The sequence below is a fragment of the Notamacropus eugenii genome, chromosome 5 (assembly GCF_028372415.1).
Source record: "Notamacropus eugenii isolate mMacEug1 chromosome 5, mMacEug1.pri_v2, whole genome shotgun sequence".
Classification (NCBI taxonomy): domain Eukaryota; kingdom Metazoa; phylum Chordata; class Mammalia; order Diprotodontia; family Macropodidae; genus Notamacropus; species Notamacropus eugenii.
The window spans coordinates 448425641-448452839 of record NC_092876.1 but is presented as its reverse complement, the minus strand read 5'-3'; the positions used below and the strand labels follow the sequence as shown (position 1 = coordinate 448452839).

The following is a 27199-nucleotide window of genomic DNA, read 5'->3' as shown; positions in this document are numbered from 1 at the left end:
AGAAGGTAGTTACCATGACCTAAGAATGGCTGGTGCGGACTTTACTCAGACACTTGGTATTTATTAAGGATACTACTGTGTTATGCTTTACTTTTTTGTATTTAGTTTATTGCTGAATAGAGAGTTCATTATACGGAGAATTAGGCTCTTGAAATTATTCACAGCAGCTACTATGATTGGGGTTACAATTTTTAAAGTAAATGGACTATATATATATAATATGCATATATATTACATTTATATAAAAGCATATATAGGTATGTAGACAGATAGATGATAAATAGATGAAACAGGCAGACAGACAGATAGACAGATAGATAGAGAGAGCGAGAGAGAGAGAGAGAGAGAGAGAGAGAGAGAGAGAGAGAGAGAGAGAGAGAGAGAAAGAATTTATTTTTGAGTGCTTACTATTACTATTATGCTGAGCATTGGGGGACACCAAAGCAAGAAAATAAGATGGTTGCTATATTAAAAGAGCTTAAACTCTATTAAAAGAAGACAAAACATAAAAGGAAATAAAAGGCATTGGGTGACCTGTGTGAGGTTAAAGCTGCTGGTATGGAAATGGAGCACACTAGAGAGTGAACTGAAAGTGAGTCTTGTGGTTAAACTCCTCATGATATGAGGCCAAGAATAACCAAGACTTCAAACAGAAGTCATGCTCGGTGGGCAAGACATTTGGTGTGGAGGTGGATCAGACTAAAGAATAATCTGGGAGTAAAATCAATTTCATATCTGTAATAAAGTTGATGAAGATGACAAATGACTAGTCAGACTTTATCGGGTGAATTACTTTCTAGGAGTCCTTCATGAGAAATACTACCTTGTTTAGAAGATAATGACTTGGGCATGTCATTTGGTGAAATTTTGTGATAACTAATGGAAAATCCTTGTGCTTCAGCACTATCCATACAACGTCAGGAAATTTAAAGGAATACCACCACCATTTTGTTTTGTAGAAGATGTGTGGGAGGACTTTTACTACACAGCACAGAGGGTTGTGGATGGGTTGTAATCATTACTTTAGAAGAAACTCCCTATATGGATTAGATCATAGGTCATACTGAACTATTATAATTAAGATGATTGGCCAATGAGAGCCCAGTCCTTAAAGGATGCTTAGATTGCTCTTTTCTGATAGTTTATACAGAGTATATCCAGAGATTCACTGTCTGCTTCCAATGCAACTACATGTGTGTGAGTTTACTTCCTTCCATGAATCACTAAGGTCTTTTGAGTTGTCTGAGGAGCCAGAAGGACAGGTGGATCATCAGGTTCTGACACAGAATTTAGTGCATATGAAAATAACAATTCACCTTTTATCACTTTCTCATTTTTTAAAAATTTGCTGTCAGTCAAAGAGAATAGTTGAAGTTTTAGGATATATGTGCTTCACTGCCATTGTACTTTAGATTGGAACTGTTATAATCTAGCCCATTTGTTGTTGTTGTTCAAAGCATGCAAGTTCTAATTTGGATAAGATGCTTTTATATCACAAATTCTTGTAAAAGCTTCTACATAAACCCAACTTTGTCTTATTTTTCCATGATTTTCATTCTTCATTTAGTTTCATTTCCATCTATGGCCCTGTCAGGTATTAGAAACAAGGTGCTGAAAATCAAGCGGATTTTGAATTTCCTGGGCAGTCTATATTAATTATAGTCTTAATAAGCAATAATTGTCTGAGGAGATTTTGAAAAGCAGTAGGACAAAATAAAAGTCCCTTTAAAAAGATTTCATCATTTTTGGGTTAATATAGTTATGTGCTTTCTGGAATGCAGAGAGAAATTCACCAACTTATCCAAAATCCATATTTTATTTCATAGCTAAAGGAACCTGTCAATTTTCTGAATATGCTATTAGTATAATTAGAATATTTCAGAATATTCAAAATAACTCTAAATCTTCTTAAAATAACCACTTTTTTTGCTGTCTTCTTTTTTTCTTTTTTAATTAAATTATTTTATTTGTTTTCAGTGTTCCACAATCACTTCTATAGATCCTAGATTTTTATCCACTCCCTCCTCCTTTTTCCTCCCTCCCCCCCAACTCCCTCCCTGACACTGTGTACAATCTTATATAAGTTCAACACATACATTCCTATTAAATGCATGTTGCATGGAAGAATTAAAATGAATGAGGGAAACCATAAAACAAAACAAAACATAACATAATACAAAAGAAAATGGTCTGTTTCTGTCTGTGATCCAATTCCATAGTTCTTTCTCTGTAAGTAGAAGGTGTTTTGCCTCCAGAATCCATTGGAAATTTTTGAAGTCCTTGCATTTCAATGAAGTACTAAGTCTACCAGAAGTATTCCTCACACACTGTGGTTCTTGCTGCATGCAAAATTCTCCTTGTTCTGCTCCTTTCACTCTTTCCAGGCTTCTCTGAAGCCTTCCTGTTCATTGTTTTTCATAGCACAATAGTATTCCATTACATTCATATACCACAACTTGTTCAGTCATTCCCCAATTGATGGGCATCCCCTTGATTTCCAGTTTTTGGCCACCACAAAGGGAGCTGCTATAAGTATTTTTGTACAAGTGGGAACCTTTCCCATTTCTATGATCTCTTTGGGATAGAGTCCCAGGAGCGAAAATACTAGGTCAAAGGTTATGCACATTTTTGTAGCCCTTTGGGTATAGTTCCAAATTGCTTTCCAGAGTGGTTGGATCAACTCACAATTCCACCAACAATGAATTAGTGGTCCCACTCTCCCACATCTTCTCCAAAATTTATCATCTTCCTGTTTTGTCATGTTAACCAATCTGATAGGTGTGATGTGGTACCTCAGAGTTGTTTGGATTTGCATCTCTCTAATCAATAATGATTTAGAGCATTTTTTCATACAGTTATAGATAGCTTTAATTTCTTCCTCTGAAAGTTCCCTGTTCATATCCTTTGACCATTTACCAACTGGAGAAATTTGTCTTCTTTTCTTTATAAAGTAAATGGGTATAATGAGTCATGCTGATGACATAAAAAATAGGAAATATTTAAATCCTACTTGTTTACAGATAAAGACTGAGAACTATATGTCATTAAATTAAGCTAACAATAAAATAATCAGTTTTTAAAGGAAGGTTTAATATTTAAGTTATTTCAATGCTTATGAAAGCGGGATAGGCTATACTGTATTTAAGGTCATCACAAAAGGCCTAGTCACTTTGATAGAAATCCAACAATAAATCAGTAAAGTAATAGGTGCTAAGGAATTTCACAGCAAAGCCCAAACAAAGCCATTATACAATATGGAGCTTTAAATATGTAAAGAACATAAAGTTATGGGCAGTGATCATTTTATAATGTGAAAACTTCATTAGCTGTGCTAAGAAGAGGAAACAGTGAATGGCTAACTAAACCACCTAATTGTGCTTCTGGAAAGACTGATGTAGCTGGATGAATTGGAGAAGTTTATCAGTTTAATGATAAACCAGTGTAGTGGAACAATTTCAGACTCTGGAGTGGAATGTGGAACCAGACCCTTACTCCTATATCAGAGAGAAACAAAATGAGCTCAGAAAGACTTTTTTGTTCTCCCTACCTTATTGTTCAAGTCACTGAAGAGATTGGATTTGTTGGAGACAGTGCTAATGACTTGGAGCTAAAAGATACACTGAGGAAACACAAGCCATTCAAGGAAGGTAACAACTTTGAGGACTGAGGTCTTCTGTGTTAGAGGGAATTGCTGGCTATGATCTCAAAGAAACTTATCCTCAAGAATCCAACTAAGCTGTCCAACCAGCATAGAGATAACACCAAAGCAGAGAGAGATATGCTAGGATTCCATGAAGGGAAAAATATTTTTTTATTTGTACCAGCAATTGTGATTTAGCCCCTTGCTACTTATGTATCCTTCACCACCATTATATTCTAAATGTCAGCCCTCTTTTCCCATGTGCTTATTCATGGGAGAGTGGGTACCTGACTTTTGAATAGATAATTTGCATCAGTTGTTACTGCTATGCCATCTTAGTGAATGTCCTTGATAAAAGCCTATTAAATCCCCAGACTAATGGTAAATGGAAAGCATACTCATCATTGGTGGGGCTCCTTTGAGAGATAGTGTTAAAAACATAACTTATCATAGTTACCCCTTTAGTTGAAGTGTTCAAATGGAAACTGTATTATGACTCATTGAGGAAGTCATGGAGGAAATTTATATTGCAGGTTGAATTAGATTGCCCTTCTAATTCCTTCCAATTAGCACAATATGTTTCCTCTGGAAATATATGATACTAGCTCCCTTCACTAGATAGAACCACAATGTGTTTCTGCCTCTGTCCCTCTTCTTCCTGTGCTTCTATAGTTTATAATTCCCAGAAATTTTCTGTTTGTTTTCTTTTTCTGTGCATTTTCTAATTTTTAAAACTCCCTCCATCTGTCCTTACTTTTTTCCCTCTTTCTCCTCTTCTCCATCACTCCATCCGCTTTTTTCTTCCCTCCATCACTCCCTCTCTCCTCTTTTCCTTTTTTTCCTTCCTTCCTCCCTCCCTCCCTCCCTTCCTTCTTTCCTTCCTTCCTAGCATTAGAGTGTGGATGGAGACCTACTGACTTTAGCACAACCTTAGAAAAAACGTGAGGAGCACAAATATTAAACCTTTGTATATCCATGACTCCATACACCCTATCATAACACTCTAAGAAGCAAAAATAATATGACATATTAACCTGTAAATCAGTCAACATAATTGAAAAGACTCACCACTCTGTTTTCAAAAACTTGATTGAAATCAACCTTTGGGCTGCTCTAAGAATTATTGAATCATTTCTCTTCTATAGAAATAGTCATCTATATGCATGTTATCAGTGGCTGATTGGCTTCAATTATTTCTTCAAACACTGAAAAAAGACAAACCTTAGACATAAAAAGCTCTTGCTAGTTTGCATATTCATAATATCTCAGTGAATCACCATCACTGGCAAAAGCACTGCCTGAATGTTAATGCAGAGTCAACAGCTGAGCTGAAGGGCAAAGCAATATATAGAAACAAACTGCATTTTCCTGCTAGAATTCACCACTTAACTTAATTGTGGACAGTTTTTATTATTTTTTTTATTACTATTTCATCTCAGTGCAATAATGTCTTGGTTTTTGCACAATATTTATTTAGACCTTTGCAGGTTTATAAATCTTTGATTTGTAGCTCCAACCACAGAGGAACATGCAATGTGTTTCTATACAAAACTCCCCTCCCAAAAAGATCACAAGTGAAAAGCAGCTAAGCACTTTTCTGTTCTGTATCTCTCAGAAAAAAGAAAAAAACAAACATACAAACAAATCTAGAGGTTGAAAATACAGTATTTAAAAGTCTTTGCAGAGAAAATGTTTCCTTTCTGTTTTCATGCACTTCCAAGTTAATGATCTTTAGCAACATCTGGGTATTTGTCAGTATCTCTTCTTGAAGAGCTCCCCAACTCCTGTCCCCCCATTCCTGCTGTTCCTTATTAATTATGTGTGTAAGCCCACATGCCCATCACTTTATCCTTAATGGATGACATACTGGTTGCTCTAACCCTAATTGACTGTATCTAACTGGGAAATATTACATGGCCCATTTTTGCAAAAATCACATAATTCTTGAAGCATAATAATATTTTGGGGAAAGTGCAGAGGAGTGAAATGTGTATTATGAATGTATGACATATTTGTAACATCTCTGTTGTATTTTTCCCAATTATAGTTTTATTTATTTAAAGGAATTCCCATTACTTGTAAAACAAGTGCAAAAATCCATAAATTTACCCAAGCAGTAGCTAGCGTTTAATTGTCCAAGAAAAAGTGCTTTCTTAAAAGGGACATTTCAAAGGACACACCAAACCAGAGTTTATGGACCAAAGGTAGGCTAGCCTAGCTACCATATAATGGTGCCTTCTTTCTATTCCTTTAGCCTAATTATACTTATTTCAATTTGTTTTCATTTAATCAATACTTGAGTTAAACCTTCACCTATTAATGAGTTCCCTGACATTTTTTTTCATCCCTCCAAGTATTTTCCAACTTTACCTGGTTAGATTTTTCTGTCAACTTTTCTATAACCAGAATCAGGAAAAACGGACCAAGTGGTATCATATAATGTCACAACGGAAAACATATATGAACAGGAAGCATAACAAAAATGCACTCATACAATACTATTCATTTTTAGTCTCTTTCCCAATTTGTGTGTTGGGGAAGAGCCAGTCAAATTCATGGACAAGTGTTGCCTAAGACTCTATGGTCTATACCAATCTGCCTTTTAGCAGTATTCACTTACTTTAAATAAAGTTTGGCTTGTGGAGCTCCAATGAAAAGGAGCTCACTACTTCTCAAGTGTTAGTATGCAAAGTCATTAAGTCAGTTTCTGGCCCTCCCTAAAAGGGAAATTAAAATATAGTTATGGAAATTCAAACACATGATCATTCATTGGCAAACACAAATGGAATGAGTTCAGAAGACATTAGTAAAAGGAAGTAAATGTGATGAAAGTGTCAGTGAAATGTAAATAGGTCCCCAATTGATGAATTTGTTAATTGTCTTCTTGGCTCTGGGCATTAGCACGCATTTCATATTTAGCCTTAGAATATTCATAAGATTTAATTTGCTTTTACTATTTTCTCTTTTTTTTTATTGAAACTGAAAAAAGAACATGGATATAATAAAACTTATCAAGGATTTGATCAAAGAAATCAGAATATCGCTGCCACCCAAGTTAACATTTATTTTGCATAAAAGTTAGAATGGCGTAAATCAGATCCACTTGAACTTAGAGGCATAAAACCTCAATTTAAACCAATTAGGAGTTATATGGCCTTAGGCAACTAATTGTTTTGCCTAGGGCCTTTGTTTGCTCATCTAAAAAATATGGATAATGGTACTTGTCCCTGCGGTGATGTAAGAAAAGTTGTTGTTTTGTTTTGTTTTGTTTTTTTTAATAAACCAAAATGCTATTCAAAACTGAGTTATTATCATTTTAGCTTTAGATATGATTATATCTTATAGAAGATTGAGATAACATCAAGGTATGGTCCACAGGAAATACAAAGATTAAGTGATCTGACAAAGTTTCTACACTCGATAAATATCAGAATCAGTGTTTGGTCTCAGGTCTTCTTGACCCTAAGCTAAACTGACACTGGGCACTAAAAGAAGGTTCCTCTTAGTGTTCTTCATTTATTAAAAAAAGGCTTGGCTTGCAGAGCTCAAGTGAAAGGGAAACAGCTATTTTTCAAGGTGACTCATTCTAGTCCTATATATAAAATAAAGGTTTTCTGCACATAAAACTGAAATATATTTCTTTGAATCGTCTACTAATTCCTTCTTGCTCTGTGCTCTGTGGCCAAGCAATGCAAATTCAGTTCCTTTCTCTCATAATAGCTCTTCACATTATGGATGCTAGCTGTCATGTCCCTCCAGTGTCTTTTCATCTGATACTTAGTTCCTGCAACTAATCCTCATATGAAATGTACTCAGTGGCCTTTATAATTTAGTTGCACTTCCCTGGACACCACTTTTAAATGTCTTTCTTAAACTGCAGTGCCCAGATATGAAAGTAATACTCTAGACTGGGAGAATACAGAACTATTATTCCCTTTTTATTCCTGAAAACCATGCCTCTCAGTGCAATTCAAGATTTATTCACTGACAAATCACACTGCTGACCATTTGTCAGTATTAAGGATATATTTAGGGTATTCATTGAACGAGATGGCTTCTAGGATCCCTGAAAAATCTTTGATTCTGTGATTCATATTGATTTGCAATTAACTTGAACCTCCAGACTGTTATTTTCTTTCAGATAAAATACCACCTAATTGTATAGCTCTCTGATCGTTTATTGTCCAGTTGATGTTTTCTTTTTAAATCAAATGTAAGACTTTATCTTTATCTCGATCAAATTTCACCTTATTATATTTAGTCCAATACTTTAGATTGTAAAGGTCTTTTGGGATCTTGACTGTTTATACATTGCTGCAGGAAAATTGTTATTCTAACTTGATTCTGGATATCACTTATTCTTCACTTAGATTCACTTATTCCAGTTATATTTTGACAGGAAACTTGTAGGAGCTACCATAGACGTCTTTATTCAAGCTATTGATAAAAATGTCAGAGATCATATTCAAAAACAACTCTTCACTGTAGACCTTCTGCCAGGTTAGTAATATACTGTGAATGAGTAGATTTTGAGTTAGGCTACTGTATTGTTAATGTATTTTTTGCTTAATTTGAAGATTTTCCCATTCATTATTATGCCCGTGTGGCCTACTTAAATCCCATGGAAGCCTAAGTCACATGTTGTGGGAGGAGCTGGCTGAATGAGTAGAACAGGCAGGGTGGAACAGAGCTGAGAGGAAGGAGGTCAGGCTAGTCAGAGTTCGGAAGGCAGAGAAAGCAGGCAGCTGGGGCAGCATCTAGTGTGAGTGGGAGAGCTTGTTTGTGATTTATTTAAGGGAGCTGGTTTGTGATTTGTTTTTGTCTTTAGCTTCCCCAATCAGCTTCTGCTAATTCCATATATGAGCTTTCCTGATAACATTTTTATAGGACCATGACATCATCATATTCACACACTATTATTTACTTTTAATTCTATCTCCTATGCATGGTTTTGAAATCTAAATTTTTTATTGAGTTAGATGTGTCTATACTAGTCTCTTGAATCAACATATGTTGTTCCTCCTCTTCAGAATATTTTTCCTTTATGTCTTTGAAATTTTATCCTAGAGTCTGGATGACCCATCCAGCCTCAACCATAGGATGAGTCTGACATCCTGTGGTTGATATTGTAGCTATTTTTATAACCTCATAGGAAGTTCTTTCTTTATGAATTCATACAAAGAAATCCCTCTTACTTTGATTCCCCTTGCAGAATTTTAGATTATCTTATACTATTTCTTTTAAACCATTCTAAACTATTTTTTCCCAAAAAATTTGGGTATGCATTAAGCAGTGTCAGACTTCCTCTCCTTTATAATGTACTGTAAGAGGGGATGATCATTTCCCTACCAGTGTCCTATCATGTTCATTTCAGGAACAAGCAACCATTACTTACATTCTTACATTTTTTGTACACATATTATCTACTGTGATTAAGTTTTATATTCCTGAAGGGCCAACTTGGAATAGTGGATGTAGAGCTAATCTCAAAACTGGGAAGATATGGTACAAATCCTTACTCTGAAACGTACTAGTGGTGTAATTCAAATTTACTCTTAAAATTACTCTCTTGATGCTCTAGTCAAGTGCAAGTCTTGTCATCATCTGGATGTCATGGACCTCTTTGAGAATGAAGGACAAACACCACAACAACAAGGTGAATTTTAAGGCTATAACTTGTAGAGAAGTTAATAAATTGCATTGGTAGAAAGTTTCTTTTCCTAGAGGTTCCTTATACCAATGAAATCATAGGGTCCATCTCTATCCTAGTCTTGATTTCTTGATTCAGGACTATTAAAAGGACCCCACCCTTGGGCCCAAATGAATTAGGACTTCCTGTAATAATTTTAATGAGGCTTATTTCTACTTGTTTTAGGATTTTTTCAAGGAAAGGACATTTGTTCATTTCCTATTACCCATCTCAGTTTCTCCATTTGGCAGCAAAACTTGATATTAGTGAGTGATTATGAACTAGATCAGTGTTTGCACTAGGGAGGGGAAACAGGGAAAACTCACCCACAAAATTTACTTCTCCATAGACTATTTTTCAAGGGACTTAGACATATTTTTAAGAAGACTAAAATCTCAGAAGGACACAAAGCAGGCATGATGCTGTGTGTTGATTGTTGTGGTAATATAACAGCTTCTAGTATGGCTTCTCAATTTTCCATATTTTTATGTAAAAGTGCCCCAATTCTGACATATATTTGGGTGCCAATCATCTTTCAAAATTATCAGGGTGATGATTGATGGGAACCAAGGTCTTATCTGTTACTTCCATTTCCAGATCTGTCATATGAAAATCTTAAGCATTGCAACTGATTTAAAGGATAAAGAAGAAAGAAAAGAAAGCAAGAATGAGTTTGACTTATGTTTGATATTGAAGTTATTCTTGTAGACTTATAGGAAGTTCTGTCATGGCTTATCTAGAGTTATCTGGAATTCTCCCTTGTTTAGGTAGTAATGAACTCATATGAAGAATAAATGAGACCAAATTTATTAATGGTTTGAACTTCTGATTTAACTGTTAATTCTTCTTAATTAGTCTCTAGCCACTGAAAGCATACAGTGCATTCTCTTCAACAATCATTCAAGGGGTCTCTTGATAAAAAAAATAATAATACTAATTATATATTGGGGTGCCTCACAAGTATGAGAAGGGCCAGTAGTCAATTCCCTGAGACTAGAATAGACCCTAATGCACTTCCCTAAAATATCATAATATATTTGACTATAAATTTCCATGAAAGAGACTCTTTGAGATCTCCTATAGTATATTAGTATATAGAACACAGTTATAGTCACATCATTTTGTACTTCATTCTTTCATTTATTCATATTGCAAATGATTTAGAAGGAAAAAACTCCAAAAGCTTTAGGGCCACTTGGGCTTAATGTCATAACCAATTATGCCCAAATCTTTCTCCACTCTTCACATTTCAGAGCTGGAGATCAAGTGCCATTTGCCATTTAAAGAGGAGATCATGCTTTTCATCATCAGTCAATCAGGAAAAAGAGATTTATTAAGTGCCTTATATGTGCTAGGTACTGTGCTAAGTGTTGAAGATGCAAATACAAAAAAAAAAAAAAAAAAGGAACAACAGTGCCTACCTTCAAGTGGGGAAGACAGTACACAAAAGGAAACTGTAAATAAGACATAGGGGCACAGGCGAGCACTTGCTATTGGGAGTGTATTGAAGAATTATAGAGCAGATCAGAAGCACTATAGCGGGTGGGAAATGGGGAGAAAAAGTGTGCTGAGGCAACTTTTTAAACAGAGACCACCCATTCTTAGCCATGTTCACACATAAACCATTGAGTTATGAAGCTAGTAAATCTCCACAGTATTGACAGCAAGACAAGTGATGGCGCTTTATTCTCCACAGTGTGAGGAAAACCTATCTAATATTGAACTCTCAATCATAGAAACCAAATAGAATCTGGTGATCAGTCAGCATATAACTTCTCGAAGGGCCAGGCGGGTCCTGATAAAGCTTATACCTTTCTAGATATTCCTGTTCAAGTCAAGGTATAACGATGGGTATTTCTGTCCTACCATGGTATATATGTTACTTCTCTTGACTCTGTTGACATACCAACAGCTACACATTTTTCAGTGACCTTTCTCTTCCACAATAATTTAGGAAAAGGGTTGTTATTAGAGTGTTAAAATTTAGATTACTAGTTAACTAGTAGTTAAGGGTAATTAGTAGTTACTGTGCTTTCATTGCTGAGCTACATCTTTGAGAAGCTGGAAGCTTATTTCACTCATATAGTTCCTATTCTATGAAACAATATGTGGATTGTTTTTCTTGTGATTTTCAGAGGTTCATGGTTGGTAATACCAAATGGTCTTTGATATTAGCATTCATTGAAGACATTTGTTTTATAATAGGTAATTTTTCTTGTTCCACCTTCTTGATTGCAAGCTTCGTAAAGGGAAGAGCTGTAGTTTAGGTGGTTTTCAAACATTGTTACCCAAAGAAGCAATTCAAATGAAAATCTTCAAACATCTAAAGCCTTCTTCCTAGATTATCTTCCTTTCTGACAATCTGTTAACAGTTTTCCCATGTTCAAGCTATATCACGTTTCGCTGATTTTATTGACATGCTGATTGCAGTTTTTCTTGCCTAGATGACAGCAAGATGTGGCAAACACAGCTCTGGTACTGGTTCTGGAGTGATAGAAACCTGGGGGCAAACCTTTATAACTTATGTCGACTTGGGAGGTCAGCTTCATAAACTTTTTTACATAGGCAGCAAATTAAAGCACTAAGAATAAACCCATGATAATTTACATGACTATATGTTCATTGGATCATTGATTTAGAGTTGGAAGTGACCAGAAAAGTTATTTTGCCTGAGCACCTCATTATAGAAAGAAGAAAGTATAGATTCTGTCTCTTCCATATGTTCCCTTCTCTGTGTCTACTTTAGTCACTCTTGTTCAAGACCTTATTGCTTTTCATCGTCATACTGTGAAATTTTCAGCATGAATTCTTGGATCCACACTATGTCTTTTTCAATGCACTGAGTTTCAGGGGCCAATAATAACCAGAGCTAACATTTATACAATGTTTTTAATGTTTTAGAAATATTTTATGTGCATTATTTCATTTGATCATCACAACAACTCTATGGTTTAGTTGTATTATTTGAATTTTTCTGATGGGGATACTGAGGTTGATAACCTTTTTGTGACTTATCTTTTGTGACACTTGTTACAAGTGTGACGCATTGACTTGAACATGAATTAAAATTGAGTGAGGCAGAGCTCACTCTCTCCTCCAGAGTCACTGGATTCCAGACAAAGGTAAAGACCACTGGCAAAAGCCCAAGATGCTGTAGGTGACTTTTCTAAATTAAAGCCTTTCACAAGTCTAGAGGGTCTGAGGCCACACCTGTTCAAAGACTAAAGGTTAGGTAAGAATTTAGACAAAACATGGCCCAATTTACAATCCCAAAGATATCAGAACAGAAAACAATCCCTATTTACACTCCTTCTGGTAGTTGACTTAGCTAATTAAACAATGTGCCATAGAGCCTAGGGCTAGGCTTATAATTGTCCATTCAATGAAAGCCAAAATGATTTGGGTTTAAAGGCCTAATCAAGTAATGCCATTTGAAACACAATGGATAAAGTCCATTTTTCAGAGCTATCAAAAAAGTTTTTTAACTGAGTGTGATGTCACACTGCAGTTTCAGCAAGATTATTTTGAAAATTTAGTGAGTGGAGGATGAATTGGAGTAGTGAGAGAATTGTGGTATTGAGAATAACCAGTAGGTCATTTCATGAAGAGGACCTTTATCAGAGTATTGGCTGTGTCAGAGGAGAGAAGGGGGTATATGAGAAGAATGTTATGAAGATGAAATTTTCAGGATTTTGTAAGAAATTGGGCATATTGGGTTAGAGAGAGTGAAAAGTCAGGGATGATTCCTGGGTGTAGAGGATGGTGATTTCTGGGTGACTGGAAGGATAGTGATTCCCTCAACAATAATAGATAAGTTAGAAAGAGAGGACAATTTTTGGGTGGGAGACAATGACTTTTGGTTTTGATATATTCACTGTAAAAAGTCTCCAGGAGACATATCAAGATCAAGATGTCTAATTGGAAGTTAAATATTCAAATATGAAGGTCAGAAGAGAGATGAGGGTTTGAAAAGAGATTTGAGATTATTAGCATGGAAATGATAATTGAATCCCTGGGAGCTGATGAGATTACCAATTGGAACAGGATAGAAGGAGATGGTTACAGGAACAAAACAGATCCCTGTGAATCACCCATAGGAAGAGGGCATGATCTTTATGAAAATTCAGCAAAGAAAACTCAGGAGTGATGAGGTAATTAGAATAAGAACCAAGTGAGAGAAATGTCCTAAAAATCTGGAGAGATGAGAGTGTCAAGGAGTCAGTGATCAAGAGTGTCAAAGTGTTCAGAGAGGTCAAAAAATGAAGACTGTGAAAAGACTATTAAATTTCACATTTAAGAGTCTTACTAATTTAGTAGGGAGCACTTTTGTTTGAATGATGAGGTCAGAACCTAGACTGTACAGAGTTAAGAAGAGACTGAAAGATGAAATGGCATCACCCATTACAGAAAGTCTTGAGAGATGTGGGATTATAGTTAATGATGATGGATGGATAAAGTGAAAAATTTTTGAAGAAAGAAAGGCCTTTTGATGAAAAGAGCCAATTAGACAAGAATATAATCTCTTTTTTGTGGCAGAAAATAATTGGAAGATGAAGGGCATCCATCTAATGGGAAATGGCTTGACAGGTTACACAATATTGTGCTTCAAGAAATGGTAATAGGGAGGCTTTCAGAAAAACCTGGGAAGACTTATGTGTATGGAAGCAAGGTTAGGTAAGCAGAAGCAAGAGAATAAGTTCTACAATGAAAATATTGTAGGTATGAACAACTTTGAACGAGTTAGAAACTCTGATCAACCACAACTCAGGAAGATTCTTGTTGAAATATCCTACTCACTTCCAGATAGAGAGTGAGCAAATATTGAAACTGTGTGTCCATCAGTCTATATGCATAAAACCCATAACAAATATATTTTATAACAAATATATGTTATATATGTAAATATGCATATAATATATATGTATATATACATATATACACACTGTATTATATTACATATTATTATTAATTCTAATAGATTATATTATGCATAAAATATATTATGTATAATATATATTATATACACACATGTATAATATATATAAACATGTATATACATATATATATATAGGCACACACATGCATCTATGCATAGTTACATACATAGACTCATGCACAAATATTTTGGACATGGTCAATGCAGAGTTTTGTTTTAATTATACATTTCAGTAATTATTTTCCCATTGTTTTCTCCAGAGAAATAAAATAAAGTTGGATTAAAAAAATAACAACAACAAGGAACAAATGCAAAGAGGAAAAAAAATGTGGCAGCAAGTGCATGGCCAGGAGTCAGTCCCAAAGGCGAGATAAGCAGCTGCCATTAGGAATGCACTGATGCAGGTACTACTACACCTCTTATTTACATACAGGTTTAGAGCGGTGTTGACACTGATCACAGCCAGTTAAAAAACACATTGAATCGCCTTTGTGACAGTGTTTTGTATCCATACACAGTTTTACCACAATAATCTAAAAGGCTTTTTCTTCATCACTCAGTAAACAGACAGGAAACAGTCATAGATCACATGCTCCTAAATCTCCAAGGGGGAATTGCATTAAGCAGGGTACAAAACATATGTTCATAAGGACCAGATCCTCATTGACCAGCCTTGCTTACTAATATGGATGATTTATGCATACCGTTTTTCTGACCTGCTTTGGAAACATGATCTACACTTTAATTTGTGCTGATACGAGCTTTTGACCTAATGTATTTTTCTAGCTTGATCCCAATTATTTTTTTCACTGGAACTGGTGAAAATTCCTCAGTTTATCTAATCTTTGCCCTCACTGTTATTTCCTGATGTGTTTCTCCTTTTCTTTCCTGGTTCCATGATAGTGACTTTTTCTTGCAGGATAGCTACTTAATTCAGCAGTTGCTGTGGTTTTGCTTTTAGCTGTCTGCTGTCCTGTTTCCTTGTGGAAACTTATGATCCAACTTAATCTATACTAATGCCATTAACACTTGATGTATGGGTAGCAAGTCATTAAATTATAGGATTTAGTGTTAGAAAGGACTTTAGAACTTACCTGCACATTTAATATGCAAGGAAATGGAAGCCCAGATATTCTGTGACTTGCCCAAGGTGCCATACTTATTCAAGAGAGGAGTCAGCTTTCAGACCCAGGTGTTCTGACTCCAAGTTAATACATTAGTGTTCATGTCTAAAACTATTTAGGGTATAATGGAAACAGCATTAGTTCTGCAGTCAGAGTTGTTGAGTTGAATTTACATCCCTCCTCTTATACTTACTACATGTCTGACAATGAACAAGTCATGTAATCTCCCTGGAGCTCAGTTTCATTATCCGTAAAATGAGGGTAATGGACTAGATGGCCTCTAAGGTCTGTTATAACTGTAGATCTATAGTCTTATGGACATTCATATAGTGTAATCTCAGCAATGAGAAATGGGATCAGCTTTCTACAAAGGGTCCCTTCATGGTATGTTAAGGAAATATAGCTATTAAGGTAACTAAGAGCTAAGAAATTTGGGGAGACTTGAAACTTTAGAGCTCAATGAGTTCTTCTAAATCTAATTAAATTCAACACAAATTTAAGCACCTGTTATTTGCTTGAGATACAAATAGGAAATATGCCAATTATTGTCTTCAAGAACATAATATGGTGGATATGACACATGTATTCATAACTGTTCCAAAGTATAGAAGGTGATAGGGTCAAAGAAAAAAATCTGGACAGGATGATTAAGATGAATTTTAAAGGCAAGAAACTTCTTTACACGGAGTGAAGAGGCAGGTGAATTAGGAATGGAGAAGTAACCTGGAGGATCTGAAAATTAAGTTGGGCCTTAAAGGAAGTAAAAAATTGAAACAGATGGCTGTGAGGGTGAATTGTATTACTAGCATGAAGATTGGGATACCAACATAAGTTTAGGGGAATATGGGACAAGATTCTTTAACAAGTAAAAGCAAACTTTAGCTAAAATTTGGGAGAAATAAAGATTAGTAATATTCAATAAGATTAGAAATATAGAGTTAGATTTAAAGCTCCTTAAATTAAGTGAACAATTTTGTAATTTGTACCATAGGATATAGACAACCAAGATAAGAACAGGACATGACTAAAATCAAATCTTAGGAATATTATTCTGACAATGCAATGAGTAAAAAATTTTGAGAGGCATAGTGCTCGGGGTCTGGGCCCGAGCTCCCTGGATCCCCCTGACCAACAGGCCTCTACATGTCTGTCAGTCTGAGCAATTGGTGAGCTTTGAAGGAAGGAGACCAGAGACAAGATGATCCAAGCAACTCCCTTTATTCAGCTGAAGGTTAGGGCTTATAAAGGCTGTATCCACCAATCACATGCATGCTGAGCTCATCCCCTTACTTCACCATCTCATGACTATTCCACATCCTTACACCTACAGTAAGTAAGGAAGCTTATCTTGTTCCTGCAGCTAGTTCCTGGGTTCCCAGGCTCATTTGTTGTTTTACTGTAGGGGACATCAGTATCTGCGGGAACATCAGATTCCAGGGTCACACAGAGCTTCTGCCAGGGTGTGAGTCAGCACCGTTCCCATGGGGACAGGCTGTGCCTCTGATTTGCACCCCCTGGGACCCTCTGTTCCCCCTACAGCATAGCACCTGGATAATTAATAATTTTATTAATCATGCTAGCAGAAAATTAATAAAAAGGGTCAGTGACTCTCCAAAATACTAAATTCCTCTCATGAAACCCACTCAATGCTTGCACATCCTTGGAAGAGTGGGTATTCCTGAGGATGGCAATCAACTCTGATTGGTTATCAGGATGGCAATCAACTCTGATTGGTTATCAATAATTAAGAAGAACTATTATGAGAGATGGATCCATTCTAATGAGGGGCTGGAGGACATGGTACGTGAGATCACTCTCACTCCCAGACAACCCCAATCTCTGGATAAATCTAGACAAATGATGTACTCCCAACACAAGCCTAAATTGAACAAAATGGGCTTCCCCACTTGTGTGGAATCTGAACAAGATTGAAAAGAAATTTAATACAGTATCATTATTAGCAATGTCCTTCAGAAGCTGGGTTGTCCAAGTAGAGAATGAGGATCTAGGAAGGGAAAAAAATCACCTGATCTTATAAATAATTGGTCATTTCTCTCATTAGCCGCATACAGTAAAGACTGAAATGGGAAGAGAGTAGAAAAAGTTGCCCATTTGGGGGATATTAGTATAGGAAAAAGGTGATATGGTCATGAACTTGAAAAATTTGATTAATAAGCTGAAAAAATTAAGAAAGTATAACTGTATAGGAGATTTTCAATGTGTAAATATTTAAAATTAGATTTTTTTTTCTTGTGGAGAAGAAAGTTTGAAGAGAGTTTAATTACTGAGAATTATAGGAAAATAAGGCACTATTTGCCTTGTGTCTAATTCTTACAGATTTTAGGGTAGTATTATTTTTCAGTACCCAAGGAAAAAAGAAGTACAGCAGTAAGAAATACTTTAAAGAAGGACCATTTTTTAAATGAGATATAGAATGATAGATATTACCAAATTTTGGAAAGTTCTGAACTTCTGAGAAGAGGGTAGCCAAGAAAATGTGTATTGTCAGAATTTTTCACCAACCACCAAATTTACCAAAATGATGAGACCCAGATGAAAATCTACGGGAATTTCTTATGCTGGAGAATTTTGGTGTGCCCCATGTACAAAGGGATATTGTTTTGTCTAGACCTCAGTTGAATAATTTTACATACTTAGAGGATCACTGAAGAGATTTCTACTCAGGAGAGTTTTCTTATCTGAGAAAAGGGTGACTCCTAGTTTACCCCTTATCTCAATTTCTCCATATAGTTTGGAAAAATCTGAGTGGAAAAAGTTTGCAAATTTACTCTTTCTCTTGCATATGAAAATTTTTCTTATTTTGCTGAATCTGCAAGACTTTGTTTTCTGTAATAATTGATTTTCATATGTCCATGTGGAATTGCATATAAAAATACATTATTGAGTGTTTTGAGAATTTTCTGTATGACATAGGAGAGGTAGGTTAATGGACATTGCTTATGTCTCCTCAGAGATCATAGAAAACCATTCTGAATTTGAAACAGGGACTATGTTAAAAAAAAAAAAAGTACCCCTGCATATATGCCTGGGATAAAAAATTTTAAACATGGGGAAATACGTAAGGGATTTACCCTAAGCATATTCAGATTACCTAAATATATGTATTCATGCTTCATTGCAAAAAAGACCATGCCATCAGAGAAATGATGACATGACTTGCACTTGACTTTGTTTTGAGTGAGGGAGGGCTGTGCAGGTCACCAGCCTCACTTCTCCTCCAGAGCCATCTGAATCCAGTGATCAGATATTCATCAGAATGACTGGACATGACCCAGGATGAGGCAATTGGGGTTAAAGTGACTTGCCCAAGGTCACAAAGCTAGTGAATGTCAAGTGTCTGAGGTGAGATTTGAACTCAGGTCCTCCTGACTCCTACACTGGTTCTCTATCCACTGCATCACCTAGCTGCCCTTACCTGTGTTTTCCTATCATTTGGGTGGATGTAGCCTCGTTTGCTTGGCTACATAACCAGAAAAGTTTGCATCTTCAAAAATTCACCAGACTGAAATAGGCTCTTTTACTATCTCTTTCATGTTCACTCATTTTGCTACATTCTGATGTCAAGGATCATAGCTCACTCACAGGATGAACTGAACTGGGAAAAGGGGACATCATTCTCAAGCCTCTTTTCCCTTGGATTTGAGAAATAACCCCAAGTTTGTTGATTCTCACTGAACCCCCTAAACTCAGGAGTTCAAGCCAGGGCAGCCTTGGAGACAGCATTCCAGACAGGAGGTGGCAGAAAGCTAGCACAGCAAAGGGTGCCCTATAAAGCCAGTGTCTGGAATTTGGGCACAAGGAAAAGTTTAGATTTGGAACCTGAGCTAATCTATGAACTGAACACCCTCCCATTTCTCTTCAGAGACTGAGGTAGTACAAGGGTGAAAGAGACCTAAGCCCTACGTGTGGGGAAGTAAGTTTACATGTTTGTGATTATACTTTTTGAGGAAAATATCTCTTTGTTAAAATAAAAAGAAATAAGAAAATAGCTATAACCACCATCAAGGCATGTATTATCTCACCTAGACTACCATAATCCTTGTAAGTTGTTTTTTTAACCTGCTATTTAACTCATTTACATATTTAATCTTATCATTCATTATTTTCCTCTTTTGTTGTCTTTAAAATATTATTTTTTACATGAGATGGATTTCTTAGAGGGATTCACTGAGGGTACTAGGGGAAATTGTGGTTATGTAAAAAAAAATACATTTAAGTAAATCTTATGTATTTTCCTTTTTTATCTAAAACATTAAAGAAGTACGTATTACTATTTATGACAACCAAAAATGTTTCTTTTCCAGAACATTTTCCAGAATGTTCAATCTTTTCACCCTTCATAATATCTATTCTTTAAATAAATTTTAGTTTTATGGAAATACTAATTCAAACTCAATTACATTTCATTTTCTTGGAAATATGGGAAACTGAGCAACTAAAACATAAGTCTGAGCATTTTTAGCAGAAAAGAAAATGGAGTACCCACAGCAGTTAAAGAAAGGATTCTTTTAGGATAATTGGGAAGTATCTCAGAAATTTCTACCCAAGTGATTGTTACAATCTCTGAACTAGTAACTGTTCTGTCTGGAAATGCATTTGACCATTGACTGACTAAAGAAATGTAAGGGTATGAGGAATTTTTAGACGAGGTATTCTGCAGTTTCTTTAAAATATGTGTCAAATGAAGCCAATCAATTTTGGTAAATTGTCATATTTAATGAAAACAAAAAAAATGTGAAAAATATAAAGAAAAAACTGTAAAGGGTTAGTTTTAGGGGAAGAAGAGGTGGGGAAGGGGGAGCTTAAGTTAAAAATAAAAATGAGGGCAGCTCTAAGTGATTAGTGGTTTTGACAGCTAGGTGTTGAAGTAGATAGAGTGCTGGGCCTGCAGTCAGGAAGACTCATTTTCCTGAGTTCAAATCTGTCCTCAGACACTCACTAGTTGTGTGGCCCTGGGAAAGTCACTTAATCCTGTTTCCTTCAGATTCCTCATCTATAAAATGAGCTGGAGAAGGAAATAGCAAATAACTTCATTATGTTTGCCAAGAAAGACTCAGAGGGTCACATGAATGTGACATGATTGAAATGACTGAATAGTAAGACCAGCCAAAATTACTGATCTAGAAGCTCTTTTTCACTGCAGCAAGGAAAATCAAGAAGGATAAACAGTTCCAAAGAACTTTTGTGGCAACTCTAAGAGATCAAAGTAAAAATATTTGGCATAAAAAATGAATGAAATAGCCTATTGCAAATCAATTTCAGTATTAGTCAAATCTCTTGCTAGTCAGTAGTTATTTGTTGTATATAAAGGAAATATAAAGGAAAACAATTGGCTAATTTCTGTATGCCTCTCCTTATTAGATTGTCAACTCAAAAGAAAGCACTTTGTCATATGTGCCTTTTTTCCACTGTGCCTTCCACAATGTTTTTCATCTAACAGAGGCTCAATAAGTATCCATTGAATTGAACTGAATTTGTGGAATAGAAGTTAGAGTCTGCATATCTGTGTATAAATGTGTTGGTTCTTTATTTTCAGCAAATTCAATTATATATGTGTGTACATATATATATAAATACTATTTGAACATACATTTATATATGTATATAAATGCAGTGATACCAGGGATATTTTGCATTAGCTTCTTCTGTGGTATTTTTAAATTATTTTTATTATTTCATATACATTTTTATAATTTGGTTTATCTTTGTACATGCACATTTTTATATTACCATAGGTCAAGCATCCTAATCCTCTCCAAAAGGCCTGTTTGTAATTTATAGCTACTCTCTGGTCAAAAAACTGGAGGAAAGACTCTGAGGACCCATAGTTTTTCCCATTAAGACATTAGCAAATTAGTACAATGGATCAGATATAGCTAATTGTCATAATGGCAGCGAACCAAAAGCCTGGCTAGGAGGAGATGATATATAAAACTGAAGGGAACAAAAATAGGTAGGAAAAGGGGAAAGGCATGGTCTATGCGATGTGACCCTAAACCAGGGGGACTTCCAGGACTAAATCGGCTCAAAGATAGTCATACATTTATCTTTTCTGCTGATCGCGGTTTCTTTGTGCCATTTCTAGCAACTGGGTGTTTATAATAACTATTTTGACCAAGACAACTACTATTTATTCTCATAGGAGACCATGATTTGAATGTAGAACCTCTATGCCTGCTTCTGACAATCTTTTGTTTCTTTCACAATACAAACGAGATCTTTTACATAAGATCCTCCTTGATCCCCTTAGCAAATAGTGCCTTCCTTCCATAATTATTAAATATATAGGTGCATATATGTAAATAAAACTTCTGTAAGACCTTATAATTACACATATTAATTAATAATAATTTAATAATTAATTATATAATTATTAATGAAGTATAATAATAAGCTCATTTTAAGTGTAGGCTTTTCCATTTTTCCTTTTTCCTATTAGGGAATTTAATTTAGATTAAAAATTCAAAGTTCAAACATAGTTGCTCAAGGCTCTCAGTTAGAAAAATCCCTAATATTTTAGAGATTGAGCTCTCTTCCTAATTATATATATTTTTTAATCTATTTCTAGCTAACTATGGTCTTTTTGTGGTTGAAGAAAACTTCAATGTACTAGAAACATTCAGATATCAAAGTAGCAGATGATATTGCAATGTCTCTAGATAGACAGGAAACAGGAGGAGAAGATGGGGAAAGAATTAAACTTTTCTTGACTTTCCTTCGTCCCCTCCCAATTGCTTGTAGAGACAATAACTGTATCACCCTTCTATGTCATAGCTTATTCTAATCTCTCCAATCCAAATGCTCAGAATCTCTTTTTAGCCTTATACACAAAGTGATTAGGGTATCCCTCAGTCTTTTACCCAATGGCTTTGATTGATTCAAGGCGGTAAGCTCTGCCCTTGTTCATTCTCAGTTCTGATTGATTGAGTCAAAAAGTTTTCTCAAATAGTTAACGCATCAGAATCAAAGGGGATGTTTTCCACTCAAATATCAAACTTATTTTGTGTATTCTTATATACATTCATGTTGCATCCCCTTGTAAATTCAGAGTTGAGGGCAAGATTTTTAATCTGCGTCTTCAGCACCTATTACAATGTTGGACAAACTGTAGCCACATAACAAATACTTGGCATTTGATGGATTTCCTTGTTTCTTAGTGCCCAAACAAAGCTCATTCTTGAAGTCCCATAGCATATTTTTAGTTTCTCTGAGTCTGGGCTTTTGCATTATTTTCACCAATCATCCTAGGAACACAACTTTGCCAAAACTGCAGTCTTTGGTACTTTGTTCCATCTATCTATGTCCAGACTTCTTTGACACCAACTATCTGCCTACTTGGATGACCATAGTACTACCTCATGCTGTTCTGTAACCATCTAACTACCAGTTAAGACAGCCCCTACGAATCCATCCATCAGACCTTCCTGTAAGGGAAGTGATTATCAGACTGCCCAGATCTCTCTGCTGATACATTGTCCTGAATCCTAAACTACTTGCCTGGCTGTCTCCTTAGCACCACCTCCTGAGACCTTCCCAGATTGTCTGCTCTTATTCAGTGTTTCATCTAATCTCCAGGTCTTCATCTTTTTTGAGCTGGCTCCATTGACTTCCACTGATCTCCACTTTTGACAGCAACTCAGCCAGCTGCTTCATTATGAAGCAACATGATGAGCATGCAGAAAATGTAACACAACGAAACAAAATCAGCTTTCTTGGTCCTTTGTCCTAGTGTCTATATTCTGGCTTGCCATGCTTCATGGATTCTGCTCTTTAAGCCCCTTCAGTTTTCTTTTTTCTATTTCTACACTGGCCAGTATACAAAAAAAAAAAAAAATAGACAGTTGCAAACTGCCAATTTGTGTGTTTTCCTCTAACTGGAGTGAAAGAAATGATGATAAGAGATAGTTATAGGAGTAATGTAGTTATTTTGTTTTTTAACTTGGAGATTCCTTATACTTTATTATTGATACATAATTACTGACATTATGCTGAGTTCCTTCTGACTGTCTTTTTTTAAATTTTTTAAAAAGGCTTTGAACAAAGTAAGCCTGTGAACAGTTTCAAAATTGCTCTAAACTTTATGCTTCACCATGGGAGCGTGCAAACAGTTTAGTAAAGATATCAAGTCCTTTAAATATTCCACTAATAAATATAATGTAGCAAACAAAGAGCAAAGACATTTTAAACACTTGCATAGTAGTCTCTTTAAAGAGGGCTTTCCACTTTTTAAAGGTGTGAATTTATTTCATTGGATTCTTGGAGCACATAGAAATAAAATGATAAATTTAGTAAAATTTACTAATAGTAATTCAATTAATAGTATGTTAATAGTAATAGTAATTCAGTTTTCCATAATGTATAAATTATTTTAAAAAATAAATTTTATTTATGCCTTTATAGAATCATCACTTCACTCCTCCTTTCTGGCAAAAAAATAAAGCAAAAACTTCTCACAGTATGGTCACATATCCCAACATAAACTCCTGCCTATTGGCCTAGATTACCACTATATGCTTCATTATTTATTCTTAAAGGCTTTCATTAATTTTTCAATTACTCAGCTTATCATTTCATTTAAAGCAATGTAAATCACTCTGTTTTCTTCTTTTATTTCTACTTACATAGAACTTTTACTTTGTATTAGTTCATGCAAATCTTCCTATTCTTCAAATTCTTCATATTTATCAATTTATCTTGATTATAATTTACCTTGATTACAATGATCAAATTATCTTATATTTCATTCCATTCATCTACTATGATTTAGTCATTTCCCAATCAGTGAGTACCTGCTTTTTTTTTTCTGTATTTTTGCTGCCACAATGAATAGTGGAAAGAACATATTCTTTTTCCTTTTCCTTCTTGCTTACTTGACCTGACTTCATCAGTTTATATAAATATAAATAGAATTGGGGCAATAAAGGGTATGGTCACATTAGATATTTTTTTTTTTTTTGTGAAATACTAAAATGATAACACAGAAGTTGGTCCACTTCATAACTATGCCAATCATATATTGAAATGGACAGACCAAGACACAGCACAGGCAAGAGTCAATTGAAAATTTGGGAGCATCTTCATTAGCTGGCGGCTGTCTCATGGAAGCCCAGAGGAGGCAGCAGCGAACAAGGTGCGTGTGTCCCTTTTAAGGATTTCGGCACTTCCTGGTACAGCTCTGCGGTTTTAACATCAAACATATCTCACAGAATAGTTTTGACAGGGGCCCAAGTTGCTGCTAGGCAAGGGGGCACAACAGAGAATGGGCTCCTAGGTAAAGGGGCACAACAGAGAGGCAAAGGGGGGGTGGCTGCTAGGCAAAGGGGCACAACAGAGAGTGGCTAGTAGGCCCAACCCTGCCTAGAAAATCAACAGACATTTCTCAACCCAAGGGCTCTGGTGGGGGCGGGGCGGGGAGGGGGAGATGATAACGTCCACTTCAAAACCGTTATGACTTTTTTCCTTTACTATCTCTACATTTGTTCCCATTTGAAAAATAATAAATGTCAAAACCATTTTTAATTTGCATTTATCTCACTATGATTTAGAACATGATTTCATATGACTATATCTTACTATACTTTTCAAATTGTTCATTTCATTTGAATTCTTGTGTGTTAAGGGTTGTTTCTTGGTGTTTGTGTCAATTTTCTCTGTATTTTGAATACTATGGCTGTTGCTATAAAATAAACATGTATATGAAGAAAGGGGTGTAGGGTATGTTCAGGTCACCTGTAGCTCCAAGAAACAGTAGCATGTATAGCAACCACACCTTGGTAAACTATTTCAGCAACTGGGCTAATTTAAGTTGAGGGTAACCAAGGGATACCAAACACTTGAATGATTTAAGAGGGTGTGTATCTCAAGCCTGTGAAAATTTTCCCTGGTTAAATGGGTAGATAGAAACAACTTGTTCCAACAGTCATAAAGGGAGCTGAAGCAGGCATTGTGAAGTCCTTAGAGCTTGGTTAGACTTTGAAGATGCCAGGGTCATCCACTACAGCTATCACCAGTCATCTTCACTTTGTTTTGCCACTGAACTTTAATGACTCTGGAAAAGAGAGTGAGGCCAATAACTTCATGCAACTCTGCCTTACTTAAATCTAATGTATGAGCTAATCAAGGTACATTACCCATATCATTTTACCATTTCTACCTATCTAAAATCCTGGGGTGACAGGCAAGTAACAAAGGAGCAGGTGCAGATTCTTTGGGAGCTATAGTCACAACCCTCCACGGATGTAGCCCAGGCCATGAAAGCAGCAGTGAGAACTAGCAGTCCCTTGAGAAGCCTTTTAAGGACCACACTACTTTTCTCCTTGTGTGAAAAAGGGGCTAAAAAAAAAATGCCTCATCATCTAGCTCTGGCCAGCTTACCACAGCATGTGAGGATCCTACCCTTTGTTTGAAAAAAACAAATAAAAAGTACAAAAATCTCTGCAAAGATGATTCCACTCACAATTGGTACATGGGATGTGTGCATGCTTATGAACAACACAAAATCCAATAGACCTGAAAGGCACCTATTCTTGTTGCAAGAGAACTCAAGGGATATCACATCCAATTAGCAGCACTGAGTGACAGCAAGGCTGGCAAATAAAGGCCAGCTCAACAAAGTTGGAGCTGGATACACAATTTTCTAGAGTGGTCACAGTGAAGGGCAGACCCATTAAGCTGGCATAGGTTTTGCAGCTGGCACTAGTCTAGTCAACAAGCTTGTATGCCTCTACAAAGGAGTGAACAGCAGGCTCATGACAATGTGATTGTGCTTATAGGAAAGTGCCATGCCACCATCATCAGTGGATGTGTTCCCACCATGAAGAACTCTGATGAGATCAAAGAAAAATATTGTGAAGACCCAGAGACCCTCATCATTAATGTGCCAAAAGAGGGCAAGCTTAGAATTCTGAATGACTTTACTGCAAGAGTAGGATAAACTCCATGTCAGGGAGTCCTTAAGAAGAGTGAAAGCAGAAACAGCAACAATGGTCATTTTCTACTGAAAGTGCAGGCATCTAATGACCTTCTTATCACCAACACTGTCTTCCACTTACATAAATACAATAAATCTTCATGGAAGAACTCTCACAGCAAACACTGGCATTTAATAGTCTATGTCATTATAAGGAGAAGAGACAAGATGTGAAAGTTATAAAGACAATGTATGACCCAGAGTACTAGACTGATCACAGACATGTTCTCCCAAGGATAACTTTTTACATTTAACAAAATCAACAGCTCTAAGGCAAGAGGAGAACCAGAATACTTCATGTCAATGTATTAGATCACTTCTTTGAGTGGGAAAAGTTCATTGCTAAGTTGGAAAAAAAGCTGAGTGAACGCACAGTTGTCAACAGTGGAGCAGAAAGGGAATGAGAAGCTTTCAGAGATTTACTACACAGCACTTCATTTACTCTGAAACATCACAAGTGGTTTGACAAAAATGATGGGGAAACTCAGAAGCTGCTAAGTGAAAAGCAAGAATTCCATATAGTTGACCAGCAGGATAGTTCATCCATCTCTAAGAAGGTAGCATTTGACTCCATCAGAAGTAAAGTGCAAGGAAAACTTAGGCAAATGTAGAATTCTTGGCTCAGCAAGAAAGTAGATGAAATTCAGTTTTATTCTGATAATAACTATCCAAAGCACTTTAACTGATGCTCTGAAGGCTATTTATGGGTCAAAGACCAATGCTCCACCTTAATTGTTCAGTGTAAATTCCATTATATTGATTAGTGATAAAGGCATGATGTGGGACAGATGGGCTAAATGCTCCCATAGTGTTCAATCAA

The 27199-nt window shown here is 35.8% G+C and overlaps 1 pseudogene; it reads left to right on the top strand.

Moving 5' to 3' along the window:
* LOC140508044 (host cell factor 2-like) overlaps positions 1-26343 on the top strand; it is a 36087-nt pseudogene extending 9744 nt beyond the window's left edge.
* The last annotated feature ends 856 nt before the right edge of the window (positions 26344-27199 follow it).